This window comes from Perognathus longimembris, chromosome 8 (genome assembly GCF_023159225.1).
Source record: "Perognathus longimembris pacificus isolate PPM17 chromosome 8, ASM2315922v1, whole genome shotgun sequence".
Classification (NCBI taxonomy): Eukaryota; Metazoa; Chordata; class Mammalia; order Rodentia; family Heteromyidae; genus Perognathus; species Perognathus longimembris.
In genome coordinates, this window is record NC_063168.1 from 37,241,653 (window position 1) to 37,253,362 (window position 11,710).

Consider the following 11,710-nt stretch of genomic DNA (forward strand, 5'->3'; position numbering starts at 1 on the left):
CAGAGTGGTTACAGTTTCATACGTTAGGCATTGGATACATTTCTTGTACTGTTTGTAAGCTCCTCCCTCATTCCCCGCCTCCCCCTTTCCCTTTCCTCCCATGAGTTGTTCAGTAGATTTACACTAAACAGTTTTGCAAGTATTGCTTTTGTAATCGTTTGTCTTTTTTACCCTGTGTCTCTCTCGATTTTGGTATTCCCTTTCAGTTTCCTAGTTCTAATACCAGTATACACGGTTTCCAATGTACTCAGATAAGATATAGAGATAGTGCAGGTACAACCACAGGAAGAGGATACAAGAGGATCATCAATAATAGAAGCTACGGTTTCACATCGCATGTTGAAAGTAATTACAACAGTGATATAACTGTCGTTTCCATAACATGGAGTTCATTTCACTTAGCATATCTTATGTGTTCATAAGGGTATAGCTATTGGGCTCTTGTGATCCTCTGCTGTGACTAGCCTAAACCTGTGCTAATTATTCCCTATGAGGGAAGTACATATACACAATGGAATTTTATGCCTCTCTCAGAAATAATGACATTGCCCCATTTGTAAGGAAATGGAAGGACTTGGAAAAAATTATACTAAGTGAAGTGAGCCAGACGCAAAGAAACATAGACTCTATGTTTTTTTTAGAAAAGGTTTTACTTCTTCCTTAGTTTTTCCTGCTTTTCTCCTGTTTGTACCTTGAGGCTGTTATTCTTGCCTCATTATTTTTTTTTCTAAAACACCTTCTTTCCATTCTTAATTCTTACATAGAGTCAGCAGTAAGACTCATTAGCTAAAAGAAGTAGTATGGTCATGTTTAAGGACTCTGATGCCAAAGAATTGATCATGAAATATCTTAGCTTGTCTCCTATTTGCCTATCTTCTTTCTGTTCATATTTGAGTCATGTGATTAGGTCTATCCAACCATTGTGTGACATGGTTCACTTCTGAGCATTGGTAATTAAATTCAAAGTGGGTAATTTATTTCTCAGGTGATCTCAATATCCATGAGTTCTACATGGTAAAGCTATAAGATGAAAATAGGTTGCTTTAAAAACCATACTGTATTTTAAGTGAAAAACACTATCACCAAATCAAAGAGGATTGAACGTAGTTCATTTTATTTTGACCAGTTCAGAAATTGGTAGAAGGTGCTACAACCCCTGACGCCACACACAATCTAGAATATGATCTCTTGACTTACAGTGGGAGGGAGAAGAGGAACTGAGGAGAAGGAGGAGGATGAAGAGAAGGATGGGTAAGAGAAGAAAGAGGAGGAGGAGGAAGAGGAAGAGGAGGAGGAGGAAGAGGAAGAGGAGGAGGAGAAAGAGGAAGAGGAGGAGGAGGAGGAGGAGGAGGAGAAGAAGAAGAAAAAGGAGGAGGAGGAGGAGAGGGAGGAGAAGGAGGAGAAGAGGAGGAGGAGGAGGAGGAGGAGGAGGAGGAGGAGGAGGAGGAGGAGGAGGAGGAGGAGAAGAAGAAGAAGAGTTGTTGAACCTTTGAATGCTAGAAAAATAAATAACCCTTGCTCTGTGAATAATTTGACAAAATTCTCTCCTCAGCAATTTGTGAAGCTGACTCTGTAAGTACTTGGCTGGCAGCCCCGGGTGAAGAGTTAGAAGATGAGAACAAAGCTGTGTAGGTACTGAGCATACTGCTGTGTGCACCTTCCCCTTCAGGGCTTCACCTTCTCATTTTGGGCCCTAACCAGCATAACCTGTCTTTTGATTAACTCGAAATCATCTGAATAGGCACTATTATCACATCTATAAAAATTCCTTTTCTACCATTCTATAGCATAAATTAATCTCAGGAATGACATCCATCACATTAAGTGGTTCCACTCAAGCTCAAGCAAAGGATGTAATGTCTGGGAATGGTAATCTCATGGACCAGTTTATCATCTCTATGATTTCTCTGTGGAAAGAAAGGGAAAAGTAATAAAAATGGCAGAGCACATCAGACCAGATTTTCTAGTATTTAAAAGAAAGTAGGCCTAAAAAAAGATTCTCAAATTGTTTGAGTGTGAAAATGCAGAAATATGTAGCCAGAAGAAACATGTTACATTTCTACGGGGAAAATGTTGCTGGTAGGATCATGACTTGATAGTTATAAAACTTTTTGGTGGTCAAATTTTAATGAGCTCACATCTTCTAGAAGTAAGATGGAAGTAGAAAGCTGTTTAGCTATATAGGAGGGCTCTGCAGTAATAAAAACCATATGTTTGGAAGATAGTCTTGGGAACCATAGACAAATAGCAAAGGATCTTCCTTTTGAGTGGAATCAGGGTCTAACCTAGGAACCTCCCCACACTAAAGGATGATGGCTTGGATATCAGTGGCTACTGTGTGTTTCCCTTATGGTTGTTCTGAATTCATTGGCATAAGCCCTAATGCTGATATTGTAGAATGTAATGGTATTTGGAGATAGGGCCTTTAAAATGGTGGTCAAATTAAAACAAATTAGGATGAGCCATAATCATCTAATCTGACTAGATTTTTAATAAGTAGAGAAAACTTTGAACACTCAGTGAGATATCAGTGAAGAGTGTGCAGAGAGAAAACTGTGAAAAGCAGAACGCATCCATCTGCAAGCCAGGAAGACCCTCATCCAGGATTAAACCAGCCATTGCCCTGCTCTTGTACTTTGAGTCTACAGAACTGGGGAAAAAATTCTTATGGTGTAAGCAACCTGGTACTAGGTATTTTGTTTCGATAGCTCTAGCAAACAACTATAACTTAAAAAAATAACTGTTTTTCTTTTTCCAGTTCTTATGTCTGTGATGTGTGTGGTAGGGGGCTGGTTTGAATGATAGAAGTTTTAATTTTTTTCAGTACCTAGATATAGAGACAAAGAAAACCCCCATGGAGCAGATAGAGACATTCTGGATCATTCTGGAGCCCTGGGACTTTGAGTTGATATAGTAAGCATCTGTCAGGTTTTTCTTGAGGAAACCATTGAGTATATTCTGTATTTTAGAAGAAAGATGATGGATATCTTGTGACAAGAAGCTTGGGTGTGACAAATAAAGCTCACCAAATTTTCCATGTGTTCCTCTAGATTTCCTTTCCAACGTTTCTTTGTCCCAAAGAGTCTTCTTATTGTTCTCAACAATTAAATCGCTCTTTCTATGCTAGTGTGAGCCATTCATGCCCAGGGTCAAGGGATGGGCAAGTGCATCCATTCTGAGGAGTACATATCCCAGGACATGTGACTTGGTTTGATTAAGGAAGTATAAGGATTAATGATGGTATTAATTTTTATAGTCTTCTTTAGTTATAGACAAGGAAAAAAGCTATGAAAATTTCAAGTATTTAAACAATAAAAGTCATTGGTTCATTAATCTGATAAGGAAAACATGAAAATCATCCCCTATTAAATGATATTTGCTTTCTCTCACCCTAATATTAAATGATATTTGCTTTCTCTCACCCTAATGTGTGCATGCATGCACACACACATGTGCACATGTTTGCGTGTGCAGACACACACACTTGTCTATTTGATAATAAAAGTCTAAACAAGGGCTACAGGAATACTTCAGTCATAGTGCAATTGTCCCTCAATCCTTAGTGTCAGGAAAGGAAGAGAGGAAGAAAGAATAAAAGAAAGAAAGGAAGAATGAAAGAAAGAGGGAGGGAGGGAGGGAATGGATGGAAGGTAGGTAGGAAGGAAGAAAGGAAAAAGGAAAGCAAGAATGAAAAAAGAGGGTAAGATGGAAACGAAGGAAGAAAGGAAGAAAAAAGAAAAAGATAAGAAAAAAGGAAAGACGTATGCTGAGAAGGAAAGAAAGAAAAACCCAAATCAGCAATCCCATTCATAATTATAGTTCCAAACAGCTCCAAAAGATGGACACTCTGAAGAAGGCAAATTTAAACATAAACATTGGCAAACACTCCTGTTTTCCTGATAGATTCTACTGATTTTTGCAAATTTGTAAAAAAAAGAAAAAACTCACAATTTTTGGAGGGTTATTTTTCATGTAGTTCAGGTTTCTACAAATTACTCCCTGCAAGCCAAATTAAATTTTATTGAATTCAGTCATACTTATTTCACTTACATATCACCTATGTCCATTTTTGCTGGAATGGTAGAGTTACATTGTAGCAGCAGGCCCCTTATGGCCTGCAAAGACTAAAACTTGATTCTATGACCCTTTATAGAAAGGACTTTATTGACCCCTCATTAAGAAGACTGATCTCAACATGTAGAAAACTGTTTCTCTAACCTGTCAGATAAACTATATCTACCCTTTTCTCTTGGTCTAAGGAGTAAGTCTGAATAGAAAACAAAGAAACATGCTACTTTTTGCTTCTCTCTCTCTGCCATCTGATCATTTCAAGTCTATTATGCTGTCATCTATGAACCTCCTATCCCGGAGTTATGCCCTTTTTCCTTTCCATACCAAATACATGTGTATGCATCTATGGCAAAATCTGTCTTTATAAGGGCCAGAAGCTGGGATGTCATCAAATTATCGCGACATAACTTCTGGATCATTTTGTAAAGGCTCAAGGGAAAAACAAGATTTTGCAGTCTCTGATTTTTGACATAGCCTCACTCTTAGCACTGAACTCTACTCATCATCATAAACTTTCCTCATGCAATCTCCAAGATGGACAAATATAATATGCTATTTGCCTAGAAACTGACAGGTAATGGATACTTTTTACTGAAAATTTGGCTTTACATGTGCCTGGTAGTGTGGTCTGCTGGACTGATGGTGCCTTTATACAGCTTCTTGGATGTTTAATGAGAAATAATAGGCCAGTAAGAAGTATTCAAGCATCTAGTTTGATTGCTTCTGAATCACTAGCTACTATATGCAATGGGATTATAAAAATGGCTTTGGAGCTTTGTTTCAGTTTATCTATAGGCTGTGAGGAGTCCTTGAAACACTATGGATTTTAATTGCTTAGAATGCCTATCTAAAATGAACCCGTAAAAAGTAAATTTGATGCTTTCCCTTCCTTGTGCAAGCAACCGTTTTGAAATAATAAGTAGGCAAGGGGAGAAAAACCTACAGCATTGTCAGAAGTGATGCATTCTACTTTATGAACCCTAAAGTAATGGATCTACAAGAGGAATAAGCAGGAGCCTGTTATTGACTGCACAGTCATTCTGTATCAGTTCACTGTGAACTGAAGTATCATTTCCTCTCTCATTCTGGCACCTGGATAATATTAAATTTGAACCTTTGATTTGATTGATACATCTCAGCAGCAGGACATTTAGACATTTGTGTCATAAACCCAAAATGAAATATTTTATATCACTGAACACAGCCCTGCAAGGAAGAGTAGTTAAAATCAAATGAAGTTAACATCAATTTTCCAGTTATTTAAAAATGTACACACCCAGGCATGGGTGTGCATATGCACACGCACCCCCCCTTAGAAATGCTCCCCTCTTTTTGTTTTCAAATGACATTTAGTAAAATCATAAAGTTTATCTAAAGAAGCTAAGGTGGCAGCATTAAATGCAATAAACAGGGACCTAGTTATATATGCAAAACAGGCACTCACAGGTGCAAAAAAGGTAATTGCTGGTGCAAAATATGCCATTACCTGTTTTGCATGCACAACTGCCTGATTTGTAAGGGCAACTTGCTGATTTTTTTCTTCCTCTGCATAATTTTATGCACAAATTAGTTGCTTTAAAAATTTGGCATCAATATTTCTCCTTTCTTGAACCTAAAATATATTATGTATTGAAGAGAAAAGTGTCCAAGTCAGTTAGCAATGCATATTCTGTCCATTTTTATTTGTTAAAATTAAAACACAAGAAGGCTCATTTGGAATCTTATTTTTCTTCCCTTGATAACAAGTATTTTCTTTCTTTCTTTTTCTGTTCTTTTCATTTTGGTCTAAGGCAGTGTGTTTCATTACGGCTTTAAAATCTGCTGAAGCCAGGCAGCAACTTGCCTGCCTATTAGTTCAGCTGAAGACCCATCATAGCAGTGCTTTATGCATTGTCTTGGGAACAATTCAGATATGCCATTCCCATAAAGCTGTTCTTAAGTAGGCAAAACATATTTAATGGTAGGGTTGTGGCACCCGGAATAGAAATACAATGGAAACTATAGGGATATGTACTTAGGATCCCTATTATTCACATGTGGTCTCTTGGGGATATGATATCCTGAGTGGACGTTCTAAGCATTGCTAATAAAGTGTTTGTCATCATCTGTGACAACCTCAGCCAAACTATCATCTGTGGCCAGCTAAAGGGCACTGTTAACAATAGCCATGATGCAAATGTAATGTGTACATACGTATACATCTCTTTAGTAAGAAACTTTTGAATAATAGTCACATTTATGGATAGAAGATAAAGCACCATGGGATTCAGGCATATATAGCCTAGTTATTTATGGGTTTAGACAGGTCAGACAATTTCAGTCTAATGGCATTTAACCAATGTTGACAAATGTGTCACAAAGATGATTTGAGAAATACTTGTGCAATGTACAAAAAGAGTAGATTTAAAGCTGGACCCCGGTGGCTCCCACCTGTAATACTAGCTGTTTAGGAGGCTGGGATCTGAAGACTGCAGTTCCAAGCTAGCCCAGGCAGAAAGTTCCAGTGAGACTCTTATCTCCACTGAAAAACTGGAAGTGGAGCTGTGACTCAAAGTAGTAGAGCTCTAGCCCAGAGCAAAGGAGGTCAGAGACAGCACCTAGAACCTGAGTTCAAGCCCCACAATGTAAAAAAGAAAGGAATAGATTCAATATCTCTTTTCTGTTCTCAATACAAAAAAATATTTCCAAAGCAAGGATATTTTTACTATTTATATTTCAAGTGCTCGTAGTGAGTCAAATTAAAATAGTCTGTGTCCGGTCCATCTTCCAGTTACACACTGTATAGTGTGTAATACAGTGTGTAACAACCTTTCTGTTAACATTCCTGCAGAATTTGATGTCCCTATAATATGTTTTTAAACATTGAACTGTGTGGTTTGACTTGGTCTCTTGCTGGCAGCTTCATTTAATAAAATGGTCTGCTCCCTTAGTTTAGAGAGAAAAAATATATATACATACACACACACACACACACACACACACACACACACACACACACATCCTGTCTACCAGCAATGGGATTTTAACTCAGGGTCTCATTCATGTTAGGCTGTTGTAATAGCACTGAGCCATATCTCCAGCCTAGAGTCCATGTGTTTTATAACCAGAAGGAATATCTACTCGTTTGTGGCATCCTGGTGACTATTTTTCTTATAAATGAATGAGTCTGAATTTCTGAGGTTTACAGAAAGAAGACCTTTTGTGTAAACCCAGATTTCTACTTCAAGTATCATCCTCACAAGGAATCTGCACCATCACCTGTCCTGCAGTGGCCTCTATCTCCTCCTGAGATGATGTGAGGTTGGTCTTCTCTGAGAGCTGTGATGAAATTATGTACAATGTTATCAATGAACTCCTTGCCTATAATTTCTATTTAGATACTTTTTTAGAGAAGTAAGCACATGAGCTCCAGGATTTTAACTTAATTTCCCTGTGACACAGTTTAGTTAATTTTATTCCACTTTTTGTTTTGTAAGAAGTATTGTGAGGGCAGAGTTGGGTCTTGTTTCTTTCAAGCAACTAACAATGTCAGTAGATAAGCTAATATATGAAAGAATACTGTATAAGATTCTTTCTTTCTGAATAATTCTTTATATATTGTCAAAGTGATGTACAGAGGGGTTACCATTTCATACATAAGGCAGTGAGTGGGTACATTTCTTGTACAATTTGTTATCTCCTTCCTCTTTCCCCCCTCCCCCTCTCCCTTCCCCTCTCCCCACTATGAGTTGTTCAAGTGGTTTACACCAAATAGTTTTGTAAGTAATGCTTTTGGAGTCGTTTGTCTTTTTATCCTTTATCTCTCAATTTTATTATTACCTTCCCCTACCTAGTTCTAATACAAGTATATACAGTATCCAGGGTGCTCAGATGAATACAGTGATAGCATGAGGACAACCACAGGAAAGGGATACAAGAGGAACACCAAAAAAAGAAGAAAAAAAAAAGAAGAAAAGCTATGGTTTCACATGGCATGTTGAAAATAATCCACTCCCTGCAAACTGAAAGAACATCAAGCCAGCCAAGCAGCAGGAAAACAGACTGTAGACAATTACAAGTAAACCAGAGGCTGGAAAGAAACCACCCAAACATGGAAAACTTTCGCTTCATATGTTTGTCTGTTTTTGTGGTTTCTTATAGTTTTTTTTAAACTTTTTTTATGTTTTATCTTTCATTTTGTGTTGTTTTTGTTTGTTTTTCTGTATTTTTCTTTGTTTCTCTTTTCACAATTTTTCTTTAAAACTACTTTCCTTTGACTAATATCTTTTCTCTTTTCTGTTGACTTTCTGTTGTAAATCATTATAATCTTGTTCTTTCTTCTGATTCTACTCTTTTCCACCTTTCCACTTCACTGAAACTAAACCAAAATCATCATCCCCATTCCTTTTACTCCATTCTCTTTACTTCTCCTAACTTACCCTCCTAAATTTACTCTCAGGACCTCCAGACTCCATTGACCCCTGGTTATTGGCAGACTAGATCGAGGGTATCCTTGCTCAATCTGAGTGAGTCAAAGGGGTTCATAGAGAAATCCCACCAGTCCAAAAAAACTAAATGTAAAAACAAATTTGCTCATATGGTTATAACAGTAAATAAATCACTACTGAATACAGGGCTCAGAATTGGTTGCTATATGAAAACTGTATTCTGCAAGGACACCAAATCTGCTTTTATATACAAAAAAGAGAGGGAAAGTATCTGTATATGGTTGTGAACTTCTAAGGTGCTTGTATAAGACTCTTGAGAAGCAAAGACTGGAGGATCATTGTTGAGGGTTCCCTGGACAAAAGGTGTAAGGCATTATCTCAAAAGCAAATTGGGGTTGGAATGACTGGTGGAAGACTGCTTGCTTAGTGAGTATAAGTACAATCTCTCCCACTACCTTCAGTGTCACCACCAACAATAATAGTTTGAAACAGTACTTTTTAACTTCTTATATGACAATAGGATAATACTTTCATAAATAGGCTACATAATGGTTATTTTTGTGCATCAATTTATTTGTGCACAGTATGCCCAGATTGTTTCTGGGTATGTCTGTCAAGGGGCTTATAGATGAATTAACATTTAAATTGGTGAGCTTGATGAAACAGATTGTCCCTCCAATGTGAGTGGCCATCATCCAAATCATTGAAAACTTAAATAGAAGAAAGGGAGGAAAAGGAAGACAGACTCACTTTCTTCCTGTCTGCCTGCTTGATCTTCTATCTTTGGAGTGCAATTTACCCTGGTTTTCAAACTTTCCTGGATCTCCAGCTTTCAAAGAGAAAGTTGTGGAATTTCTATGCTATCACATGAATCAATGTCCATAATAAATCTATGTATCTACATCTAGTCTATCATTTGTGTTTTTCAGAAGAACCTTCCTTAATTTAAATCTTTGTGAGAGTATAAAACATCTAGGTATATGATAAGATTTCTATTTTGGGAAAAATTATTATTTAAAATATTTAAAAGGGTCTAATCTCAAGGACAAAGGATACAGTGGAATCCATGCTGATGATTGAATCTACATATCAAAAAAGTTATCAACAGCCAAGGAAAATTTAAATTCTTTCTTTATCCAAATGAATGATTTTGGCCTTTTCCAAGAGATATTCAAGGATATTTAAGAAGAATTAAGTATTATTGAGTTACTCAATTTCAGGGAATTGTGAATAGAAAAATATGTCATCAACTTGAAGACTTGAAGGACAAAATAAATGTAATAGTACTAGAAATTATATGTGTGTTTTTTTGAAATAGTGTATTCCAACTAATTTCATTATTTTTCAAATGAAAACAACTCATACGTAAAAATTAACATTATTTAATTTTTATAGCAATATGTGACTGTTTCTGAAAAAATTACTTGACAAAAGAAACATTATTATGTAGCTCTATTAATTTTTTACTTGGAATACATGACTACCCTAAGTATACATTCTCTACAAGATCTGTGCCAGGTATGGAAAGCAATGTCTGTTTTATTATTTTAATAAACAGTTGGTTATGACATAGGAACAGTGCCACTGGAGGAATAAAAATTTGGAAATGAAGCCCTTTATCAAACAAGAAGTGATTTATAGCGGATCAATACATGTTTGCATATAAAAGTCACATCCATTGTGAGAAACACAATGGGAGTGCTGAATTCTGGAAATCACTCGTGGAAAATGAACATGTGAGAATAAAAGACACAAAAGACTCAAATAAAGGGAGCCAATTCTTTCTCAAAATATTGATTATGATTCAACACAACCATGAAAATTGGCTCTCTCTGTATGGGTATATGTACATTTGGGGGCATGCGCGCGCGCGCGCACACACACACACACACACACACACACACACACACACACACACACAAGCTGTTTGGTAGGAGGTTGTTTCTCCTCTGCTCTTTTTCTACTTTCATCCCTCTTGTAGAACCCACTTGAAGTGGATATGTAGACTTCACTCAGCTGTTTTCTGGGTTTGGTCCTCTTGTGCGCATATCTGGAGTTCTTATGTTATATATCTCACATCATGGAATCTCTAAGTAAGAAATCATTGTTAGTAAAGTTGACTTAGTCATTCCCCAGAAGAAACAAAGCAGGAAAGCGAGGCCAAAGAGTGTGGGAGTGCCTGTTGCTGGGAGTTGCTTGGAGATTGGGAGCTTGCCGCTGGAAATTCGCTGGTCATGTCGCATAAACAAATTTACCATTGGGATAAATACGAATGACGAGGAGTTCGAATACCGGCATGACATGTTACCCAAGGACATAGCCAAATTTGTCCCTAAAACCCATTTGATATCTGATTCTGAATGGAGGAAACTTGGCGTTCAACAGAGTCATTATATGATTCATGAACCAGAACCTCACATCTTGCTGTTCTGGAGGCCACTACCTAACAAGTCAAAAAAATGAAGCTGGAGAACCATTTTCAACCTCAAGCTTTACACAGCTGTCCTTCCCACCATCTTTCTCATAGCATCATTATGTTGCTTTCTTATTTCTCACTTTGATATTTAAAGGATGTTTGATACACTGTTTGAGTGTGCTGACAACTGCTTTGCTTTTTGAGTAGAGACACTACCACAGCCCTGCCAGAGGAGTGCTTTGTAGGTTACAAGCTCAGCTGAGTGGGATCTTAGAGGTCATGGGGTGCTCTGTATCCGCAGAGCACTTAGCACAGGGAGGAAGTGTCTTAAGAACCAGACCATGGCTGTACCAGGGATTGGGTAAACCGCTATTTTTTTTTCCTACTGGTTAGTGCATGTATGGTGACTAGTGGATTTATTTCTCAATGTATTGTAAGCTTCCCATTTTATGCAAGAAATCTGTTCTGTTTCAAGACTTGATTAAAGAGGAAGTTTTTATAATCTAAAAAAAAGAAACAAAGCAATTTTTTTTCCTACGAAATCATGAGGAAAGAAAGACCAGTCTTTTTAAAGATAAGCTTAGCTATGAACCTTTCTTCTTGTTCCACTGGCTGCTTGCATTTGGCCTGGCTATGAGCATATGATGGCTTCTGTTTGTTAGAGGAAAAGCCTTTCAGATAGTCCTTTTCCAGCTAATAGATCAGGCGGGGGTTGGGGGGAGGATGAGAGGCTGTGTAATCTAAAGGGAGAATAGTGAAAATCATAAAAGTTAACAGTAAAAGTTAAGATTCAGAG

General features: G+C 37.3%; 1 pseudogene; it reads left to right on the top strand.

Moving 5' to 3' along the window:
* The first annotated feature begins 10,732 nt into the window (after positions 1–10,732).
* On the top strand, positions 10,733–10,961 carry LOC125356894 (annotated as a pseudogene).
* The last annotated feature ends 749 nt before the right edge of the window (positions 10,962–11,710 follow it).